Here is a 7,853-nt window from a genome sequence, read left to right on the forward strand (position 1 = left end):
CTTTCATAAACTATATGTGTTATTTTCCCGGTGAGCTGGGTGACAGAAATTTCCTCATTAACAAAATCCCTGTATGTGCTGGATTAATTACCCAGTGTGCATCTAGAATTCAGCATGAGCTGGCTGGGCCTTTCAAATACTCTTAAAACAACTGGGTAGCAAGAACTATCATCTGAGCTTGATCTTCAAGATACACACACACACACACACACACACACACACACACACACACGGTGGGGGATGACACATTCTTGCTATATTAGATAATTTTCTATTGCTGTGATAAATCACCATGACTGAAAGCAATGTATAAAGGGGTTTATTTTGGCTTATTTGGTGCCAGAGGGAAAAAGAGTCCAGCAGCAGGAAGCTGAGGGATTATATTTTAAACCTTACACACAAAGCTGAGGTGGTGAAATGGCTGTGGGGTGAGTCTATAATCTCTCAGAGCAGCCACAGATGTCTCCTTCAACTAAGTTGCACCACCTCGCTAAATGCATCACCAATTGAAAACCAAGTAAGTATTCAAATGTCAGAATCTTTAGAGGACATTCTCATTCAAATCAAAAGAGCTGTGATCCCATAGTTTAGTTGGGTGGAAACAGGAGATCCCTGGGGCTGACTGGTTAGTCAATCTAATTTAGCTTGCTTAAAAAGTTACAGGTCAGTGAGAGACTAAGATTAAAAAAATAATGTGGATGGAATGTACAAATGACAGTTATGCTTGTTCCATGACCTCCATAAGCACATGCACATGTGCATGCATCTCTATAATACACACATTAAGTTGCCTTGGTTTGACTAGATTTGCCCAGTTTTTGGACCTAGTTTCCATAACTGCCAATTTGAAGTCCATCATGGAATCAGTCTAGCTGCCTCAAAGCTAGAGGTGTGCAAGGACCTAATACTGTGATGCTCATTAGTTGTATAAAGTGCAAGAAATAGGCAGTGAATATGTGCAAAGCCAGTCTCCCTGCCTTCTGAGTGTTGAGGGCCCTGCCCTTCACAGTGAGTTCCAGCCTCAGCACTGCCTGGTACCTTCTAGAATTGCAAGCTTGCAGGATTCAGCCTTAAACCTTTTGTATCACAGTCACATATTAACATTGGAGTACTAGTCTCAGATCATCGATCACACACTGTGCTAAAAAGACCATCCCTGTAAGTGGGAGGAAATGTGTATTGGTGACCCCAAACTAGAAACCAATATAAACTTGAGCATTTCACCAGCTAAGCAGGAATAAGTTTACAAGGGTTGTTAAGATTACAAGCATAAACACCTTAGTTAAAGGATCTGTAGGGCAATCCATTGTAGCTATCTAAGATGTCTGCAGTAAGATATCTAGTCCACTGTGGTTCACCTGAAAGTGCTTGAGAACTAGAGAGGAAAGGGTAATGGAGAGAAAACACTCCATTTTTCCTTGTAACTGACTGAAAAGGGGACTGGTACTTGCTGTGGATTTTAGAAATGTCTCCTTGTAGCTCAGAGTTCTACATCATGGGTGTCCACAGTTGCCATACCTTGCCCACATGAAAATAAGCTTTGGGCTTATTTTGTTCATATGACTCCTCGTATGATAGCAAGGGTAGTAACAGTTACTCTCAGGAAAAGAACATTTACTGGCTCTTAGATAATGAGACTCATCTCTTTAAACCCATATAATCCTAAGAAAATGAGACTTGACCCTTCAACTCTTGTCCCAAATCATGCCAATAGTCTTAAATAATTTGAGCAAATCTGTAACTGTTCTCACTGGTTCTTTTTGGGAGCAAACCAGTCTCTATTAGAAGTTCTGAGGTTGGTTATCCACTGAGGTGTCTGTCATCTGTTTGTTACCTCTGACCAGTGACCACATACGTTTTCTTTTTTTTTTCCTTTTCTTTTTTTCAGAGCTGGGGACCGAACCCAGGGCCTTTCACTTGCTAGGCAAGTGCTCTACCACTGAGCTAAATCCCCAACCCCTACATACATTTTCTATCCCTGTCATTTGATAACCATTCAAACTGTTTTTCCACCCTTCCTGAGGATGACCACACAACTCCCCACATAGCATATTCCATAGTGTGATTCATCCTGTCTTCAGAATATCACTTATTCTTTGTGCAATGATAGCTTTGTTAAGAGCTATATATAATAATTCTGATTAACTAAAAACACTTTTATGACCAATAAAAGGCTATACTCTTGTCTTTTCCTAACTACTCACCAGAATTTTGAAGGTGCAGGGACAGATGGTGTTGTTTTTTTAAAATCCTCCCTGGTAGCTTGGTAATCACTGGTATTGATTCCCCAGTGTTGACCCTCTCTGGTACTCTGACTTGGCCAGTCGTAGTCTAACACATTTACTCATGAGGAAGGTCAGATTGTTAAAAGCAATCTGCCCCAAACTTTTCTATCAGAGTATTCATAAGAGATATCCATACAAGATAGTGTAAAGATTCTAGAACACATCTCCATGGAAATTTAATAAAAACTTCACATTTATCTGAATCGTAAAGTTTTTATTTTAAAAAGTATACACATGAGGACCCTTCTATAACATCATCATGCTTTTTACTAAAGATTAAATATTTTCATTCATACCAGGTTAAATCAACAAAAGATTTTTACTGCTAAATTGTATTTCAAAAAGTCAAGTTTGAGAATGGCATCCCATGTCTAGTCTGTGACTTTTTGTGTCTCTAGAACATGGCTTTGTGTATTCAGTGACTGAGGTTCAGGATGTCACAGTACCCTGATGATTTTTATGTGTTTATTATGGAGAACAGGACAGGCCTTTAAAGGACTATTGTTTGAGCCCTGCTCTTCCAGGAAATTCAAAAGTCATAAGAACTACACTCACTGCCTACAACCTCAGCTTCTGTTTCTAAGTAAAAGCTGTATAGAAGGTGAGAGTGGAAGGGAGGCAAACATTTGCATGAGCTCCTATGATAACCAGCTCTTCCTCAGAAAAACATTTATAATAACTTCCTGTCCAGATCTCTCAGAAATGCTATAATGTAATCTTTTGTATATCACTTGACATTCTTTTGGTCCTTTCTGATGTCACAATGAAGACAGTTACTGAGTCACTGAGATGTGTGTGTTCTCTTTAATAATCCTAAAACAGAAATGCATCACCACATCCTTTCCCTGGAAAAAGAGCAGCTCCATTGTACTGAAGGGGGTTGTAATTATTACCCAGTGGCTATTCTATCCCAGGGACCAAGCAATGACATCAATAGACTTCTTTAGTTACATCTTGGGCCTCTCACAATTTCAGTAAGTCAAATAAATTTATTTGGCTTAAGGAACATAACTAAACAGCTTAACAATAGTAATGAGTTATAAAAAAATCTGACTAGCAAGCTAGAAGACAATTTCCACGTCTATTTCTTCATGGAAAAAATAACTAAAAACCTGAACACATCTTGTGCCACAATTTTAAATATTAATAGATGATAATCTCGAGGAAGAAGAATGAGTAGATGTCTTGAAATATAAATCAAGACAGTCTTAGAAGTGGTACAGCTCTGAAAGGAAGGCTTCCCCTGCAGAGATGATATAGCTCTCCTCTGCAGGGGAAGGCTTTTCCCAGTGAGAATGTAACAGTTCTGTTCTTGCAGGGGGAAATTTCCCCCACTGAAAGCTCTGTTTGACTCCCCAGAATGTGTAACAGATCTGCTCCAAGAGTTATCCTGGGAAACAGGAGCGAAGAGATGCCACAAAGTCACACTGCACAACAAACCACTGCACCTGACTTTTACAACAGTAAGGGGGATTCTTTTTTTTCTATCTCTCATTGTAATTATTTTATTTTCACATTAATCATTTTTATTAATTAATCTTTTTATTTATTCCCAATTATTTTATTTATCTCAAATGTCACCTCCCATCCTCCCTCACAGAGTTCTTCCCCTCTTTACCCTCTCTTCCAATCTGAGAGGACGCCCCTATCCCCCCCAGTTTTTCCCCCACCATAGGCATCAAATCTTTGCAGGATTAGGCACATCCTCTCCCACAGAAGCCATACAAGTAGCCCTTTGCCACATATGTATTGAGGACCTCAGACCAGCCCATGTATGTTCTTTGGTTGGTGGCTCAGTCTCTGGGAGCTTTCAGGGGTTCAGGTTATTAGACACTGGTCTTTCTATAGGGTTGCCATCCCCTTTAGCTCCTTCAAGTCTTCCTATAACTCTTCCATAAGGGTCCTAGACCTCAGTCCAGTGCTTGGCTGTGAGTATCTGCTGGATATGGAGTACTGGGACTCCAACTCAGGTCTAAAGTTTGTGAGGCAAGTGTAAGACTCAAACTTTAAGGACAAAGGCTGTTTTAGGTAAATACCAGGTGTCTGGGACTTTAACACACTGTCTAAAGAATTTAGGATAACACCCTGGAAATGAGCTAACCGCCCTTAACAGTCCCCCATCCTTGTGCCAAAAATATCTCACCATTGATGAATGTAAATGTCAAGGCTGTCCTCCACAAGTGTATAAAAAATGTGTGCTTTTGTCATTCGGGGTCGCCTCTATCCCAATTACAGGGCCACCCCAGTGCACTGGATCATTAAACCTCTTGCTTATTGAATCGCTCTCCATCTCCGTGTTTTCTCCAGTGGGACCTCCAGGACATAGGGCTGATCGGGTCTTACACAAGTACTTTATCAACTTCTTCCTGGTATCCTTAAAATTATTTTTTAACTAGTACATAAAACCCAAAATTACACATATTAATAATATATCATGTAATAGATGTATAGGTTGTATGATTTTTAAATCCATTTAAACATACCTAATTCCTCAATGGCTGACAACAACTTTGGGGACACTTTTTGCTAATTTTCAGAGTACCATTGTCATCTATAGCCACTCTCCTGTGTGGTAGCATTGCAGAGTATCTCTGCTCCTGCCCAGGTATAACTTGTTGTCCACTGACCAACCTTCCCCACCCTATTCCCCTCTGTCACCTGATGCCTCAGCTGCCAGTAGTCATTATTCGGTGTTCAACCTCTCTGAGATCAAGACTTCCAAATGCCACGTATATGTTTGATCAAGTGGCATTTATCTTTCTTTGTCAGTTCATTTCCTTTAATGTAATGATTTTTAGTCTAATAAGTGTTATTATTTGGAACAGTATTTCATTCCTTGTTATGGCTAAATAGTACTTTATCATGAATCTGTACAAAATTCTGAAGGGACTTGAATCAAGTCAAGACCCCCTAGACCCAGTTCTAAGTACAAAGGAGATTTATCTGTCCCCAGAGAGACAGAGGGCAAGGACTAAGAGACAAAGATATTGAGGAAAAGAGAGGGAAGCCAGCAATGGAGCAAGGGAGAGGAGAAAGGGATATTTGCCTCAGAGGCACAAAGGACTGCCTCTGGATACAGGAGACAGATGAGGTCCATAGGCAAATGGAGGTTTGTAAAGGTAAAAGGGAAACCCCAAGTTAGGATGAGGTGGTGTTTTTTAATTGGGCGTGTTAATTAGGTGAGCCAAAGGGGTTTTTGGTTGCTCGACTTCAATATTTGATAGCTGGACCTAAGGAGTCAGCCTCAGGAAGAGGAAGTAAGTGGCCAACTAAGGAGCTAGACCTTTGTGGCTAGCTTTAGGAATGAAATCTAACAGATTTTAGCAAGGCAGAGGGAATGGGGAGAAGGGCTAGGCCTGCCAGAGCCCTGTTGGCCACACCCAGGCTGGCTAGAGTCCCTTCAAACTCCTTTATCCATTAATCAATGGTTAGGTGCTTAGGCTCTTACTGCTTTTGTTTTTAAGAGAATTATGCTGCATGGATGTGGAAGTCAAAATGTTTCTCTGTAAAACTGATAAATGTGGAATAAACACCCAATAGTAGAATTGATGAACTATTAAAAGGGTTCAATTTTCAAATTTTGGAGGTACCATTAACATGATTTTATGTAATAGCTGTACTAATTAGCATTCCTAATGACAATATCCTAGGGTGCCTACTTCTCCTTATCCTCTCCAAAACTGGCTGTCTCTGGGTCTTTTAACAATAGCTTTTCATATTGGAGTGAGGCAGCATACCTTACCATAGCTTTGCTATGCATTTCCAAAGTAATTAATGATACTGAGCCATTTTCATAGAGTTTGGGTATTTATTTTTGTGTCTTTAAAAAAAATACTTACTTAGGTATATAAATAGTCCCCTTTTTTATTTAATTTGGTAAACTGGGTTTCCATCACCCTGAAAAAATGTCCCAGAAAAAGCAGTGCAAGGGAGGAAGCATTTTGTTGACTAATGTTTTTAGTTTATATTTCTTGGCTATAGTTTTTCTAGTCCTGTGTTAAAACACAGAATCATAACAAGGAACACTGAGGGAAGCAGTGCTGCTTAAGAGTTTTAAGGTCACCGAAGAAGGGTTTCAATGGGAGATGGAGCAGCAATGAGAAAGTGTCATAGGAAATGAAAAAAATTCAAAATCAGTGCATGCATGTATGAAGCTGTCAAAATCAGAACATGTTTAAAAAATAGAAATAAAATGATAAAAGACACGGTTGACACCTTTTGATAGTTAAGTCCAAAGTCCTTTCTAGCATTTGAGGCAAACTCTTAGATGCGTGCCCTGTGAGGAGGAAAATTATATATTTCCAGTGTGCAGTGGAAAATAGTATACATTCCTATTTCAACAACAGGAACGGAGAATTGCTAAGCAGACTACACCAGAGAAGACATGTGGAGTAGACACTGTGCCCTGCACTGACATGCCTGCCATCTAGGCTTTGAGGTGGTATGCTCTGGCTCCAATGAGCGTGGGTAACCCTTTTCCTAAGTTACATTTAACTTCCTAGCTATGCTGATGTGCAGTAATGTGGCTTCTCTCTTGAGAATTGGTTTTAATTAAATTTAATTAAATTGGTTTTAATATTCTATATTTTAGTATTTTAATAAAAAAACTGTATTTTAGTGTATTAATACTACCAAGCTAAAAAATATTTGAGGAAAAAATGATGATTAATTCAATGGTCAGGCTTTGCTCTTACAACATGAGTCCCTGTGCAGGATCCTACCTGTGTGGAAGACCTCCGGCAGATTAGAGGGTCTTGTCTTAGGACCCTCTGCAGTGCCAGGAGTTGTTCTTTTCTTCTGCTTTTGGCCATTGACAGCACTTAAATATTGGGTTGAAACAAAATTACAGTTTTTGAATTACAACTAAGTTAAACATAGTATTATGGATCCAAAGGCATCAAATTATGCAGATGGCATACCAATCTGCAGATCCTGCTTTGTTTATAGAATTACTCAAGTCCACTTAAGTCCTGCTAGGACCCTGGAGAATATTTATATAAAGATACTGTGTAAACATTATTGAAGGACAGGTTGGTTCAGAATTTTTTGGCACATTTATATAAAGCAAGAAAGAGCCTATAAGGTTGTTTTTCGTTTTGTTTTGTTTTGTTTTTAAAAAGGGTAAAAAAAATGGGAGAAAGAAAGGTGTCCACGATGTCAAGTGAGTGCCCAGTCAAATGTTTGTCTTTGTGTTCGTGGACAGATGAATTGATGGATTTGTCGAGTTAATAAAATGTTTGACTCAGTGTCAAGACCTTCAGTCTGGAGGCTTGTTGCTGGAGTCTGCAAGCCTGGGATTTCAGTGTGAGGCTATGATAATGATGCCACAAAAGGAACTGGAAAACCATGATAAGTTACATTTATCTTTAAAAATCACCTCAGCTTCATAAGGATGCTGATCCCTAAGCCTTATTGGATATGTAGCTGCTTGGAATTTTTTAAAAATCTTTCCCCACCTCCCTTTCCTTGTTTGTAAAAGAACCCTGGTATTGTTGTGAGGAGTAGCTATGCAGAGTAGAAAGGACTTCAACCCTCTCTTTAAGGCAGTTCCTCAGAGCAATAAAGCAG

At 39.4% G+C, this 7,853-nt stretch overlaps 1 long non-coding RNA gene across 1 annotated transcript; it reads left to right on the plus strand.

Annotated features, from left to right (window-relative positions):
• Positions 1-3,111: 3,111 nt before the first annotated feature.
• Positions 3,112-6,859, plus strand: LOC120094357 (uncharacterized). The gene is made up of 3 exons (XR_005488706.2): positions 3,112-3,259; positions 3,645-3,748; positions 6,632-6,859. It is a non-coding gene; the product is annotated as an uncharacterized LOC120094357 (long non-coding RNA).
• The last annotated feature ends 994 nt before the right edge of the window (positions 6,860-7,853 follow it).

Source organism: Rattus norvegicus, chromosome 8, assembly GCF_036323735.1.
Source record: "Rattus norvegicus strain BN/NHsdMcwi chromosome 8, GRCr8, whole genome shotgun sequence".
NCBI classification, from domain to species: Eukaryota; Metazoa; Chordata; class Mammalia; order Rodentia; family Muridae; genus Rattus; species Rattus norvegicus.